Genomic DNA, 2,738 nt, shown 5'->3' on the forward strand with positions numbered 1-2,738 from the left:
AGTGAACATTTGTCATTTTTCTGGCTGACTAGCATCTATTTTGCTAGAATGCTTGCTGTACAGTTCATTGAAAGTGAAGGAACCTGAGACCATTTCTCTTCTTTTACTTATGGTCACTTTTATTTCCACCCAGGACTTTGAATCTGGAGTTAGTAAAGCTATTATTATGTAGGGACACATGTAGTAACACATGGAGGAGCAACTAGCAACAGCTGAGAACAGTCAGGGCCTTTGAGACATTCCAAATATGCCATTTCTGCAGTCTGACTTTGGCCTGGTTGTTGCTCCCTTATTTTGCCCAGCGCCTATCAGATTTCCAGCCTGGAAGCCCGGTCTTCCGGTCCAGTCTGTGAGCTCTCCTGTACCTTTCCATCAGATTTCTTTCCTGCTGAAGTTTGCAAAAGACAGTTTCTGTTGTTCCAGCCAACAACAAGCATATAGTTTGTGGCCAATGAATTAATTAGGAAGCTACCTTTTGGTACTTACACTAGAAAAACTTCTAATTTATTAGCTTAAGTAAATTGTGTCTTGTTGAGAATTTTTTAAAAAAGAAATAATTGTTAAGGAATCCTACAGGGAAGGCTAAAACCTGTATAATCTAAACATCTGGATATTTCATTTATTGATTGCAGTGCTGAGGATTGGACCCACATATTAAGTATGTACACCATCTAGTCCCCTAAATTTATGTTTTAGTAGATACCCTTCTGTATTGCTTGCCCAGGTTTTGCTGTACACTAAGGATAGAGAAACCAGAAAAGGAAAAAAAGGTAGAAGCAGACAGAAATTCTTGTCTCAGCTTCCTTTCTTTTGCCCCTAATTCCCATGAAACTGTTGCTTACCATTCATTTCTTGGGTCACATTGTAGGCGCTCAATAAAGTTTAATGAAGAATCGGAATAGATTTCTTCAACATAATTTATACAAATGCCTATTCTGGCTGTACTAAGTCTTAAAATAATTGCTGATGAGATGCTCTGGGAATGTATCCATAAGTTCCCCCCCCAATGGAGAAAAAATTCAAATAATGATCTTATAAATAAACTTCTGTAAGGCGACTTGAGATGAACTGGAAACATTCTTGCAGAGGAAGTCGAAAGCAAAAGTTGAATGCTCAATGTCAGCAAAGGCAATTTAAGTAAAAGAGACTTCAGCAGCTCACACTTGATTTTGAGTTGGTAAAAATGTTAATATTAATCACATTAATACAATGTTAATATGTTCTTGACATGTGAATTTAGTGACCTGTTTTCAGTGACTCCTTGGGGTTCCAGGTACACACCCATGCGATAGGTTTGTATACTTTAAATCAACTCCAGATTAGTTGAAACACCTTTTACAAAGTAAATGCTATGGAAATAGTTATAGTTTATTGTTTAGGGAATCACAGGGAAAAAAAGTCTGCACACATTCTTTACAAATGCTTCATTTGAAAAAAATAATAATTTAGTCTGCATTTGGCTGAATTTACATACACAGAAACCATAGAATTGAAGATCCAAATATCTAAAGAGCTGACGAGAAATTTGGTAAAATGTGTAAGTAGTTCTGCAAGGGTCAGAGGAACGGTAGGGTCTCTCCCCCCAACCCCCTCATGTGCAGACTCTCCCTCTCCCTTCCTCTCTGCCACTTGTACCTCACTGCTCAGCTTCTCCTAACTTTCCCTGCAATGTAGTAGCACTTCCCCCATATTGAGGTTGGTAATTACCAGAACAATATATATTTTTTAATGAAACCAACATTTATTTATTTGCATTTATTTTATGCTAAATTCATTCTCATGCCATAAGTTTTTGTTTCTTCAGTTTCTTTTGGGATACCTTTTTCTTCTGTGCAACTTCCTCTTCTGGTTTAGGAACAATTTGCTCCTTCTCAGTAAGGATCATCTCAATGTGGCAGGGTTGCTCATGTATGGGTTAATCCTACCATGGGCTCTGTCAGTTCGGCGGCGCATCTTGGGTGCTTTGTTCACCTGGATGTGTTCAATGACCAGGGAGTCTACATCTAAGCCCTTCAGTTCAGCATCGCTCTCTGCATTCTTAAGCATGTGCAGCAGAAACTCAGCACTCTTTTTGGGCCACCGACCCTGTGCCCAACCCCACTGTTTGGCCTGGGCACACCTGCCAACTCCACCATTGTAACGCCGAAATGGCACACATTGCTTTTTTAATGTTACGTCTTTCAGATACTTTGTAGCTTTCCGGATATGCATACCCTGGATGGCCTGGGCTGTTTCTCTGGTGTTCTTAAAGTGAACGCGAAGATTTGAGCCTCTTGACTTGCATGATTTTGTGGGGTTTTCTGGGTCTAGAGAGTAGCGAACCATTTTCACAGGTCACCTCACGCTGCTTACAGGAAGAGCAGACCTGCGGATGGCATTGGCTCCCCACCCTCGTAACTTCTCTCGCACAGACTACAGCATGGCTTCTGAAAAGCGCCATGTAAATATTTCCTCCTTCTAAATTGATCTTCACTCTTTGGCTCAAGTGATATCCCCCTACCCCTCCCCGACCCATGTGGGGCTTGAACTCAGGGCCTGGGCCTTTGTGCTCAAAGCTAGCACTCTACCACTTGAGCCACAGCACCACTTCCAGCTTTTTGAGTCCTTCATTGAGGATAAGAGTCTCCTAGACCTTCCTGCCTACGCTGGCTTTGAAACACGATTCTCAGATGATGGCCTCATGAGGAGTTAGTATTATAGATGTGAGCCACTGGTGCCCAGCTTCAAGTGATCTTTTT

At 41.2% G+C, this 2,738-nt stretch overlaps 1 pseudogene; it reads right to left on the reverse strand.

The window, feature by feature from the left end:
* Positions 1 to 1,777: 1,777 nt before the first annotated feature.
* On the reverse strand, positions 1,778 to 2,354 carry LOC150059104 (large ribosomal subunit protein uL22 pseudogene; annotated as a pseudogene).
* Positions 2,355 to 2,738: the final 384 nt, after the last annotated feature.

The sequence above is a fragment of the Megascapheus bottae genome, chromosome 9 (genome assembly GCF_031878675.1).
Source record: "Megascapheus bottae isolate mThoBot1 chromosome 9, mThoBot2.hap1, whole genome shotgun sequence".
Lineage (NCBI taxonomy): Eukaryota > Metazoa > Chordata > Mammalia > Rodentia > Geomyidae > Megascapheus > Megascapheus bottae.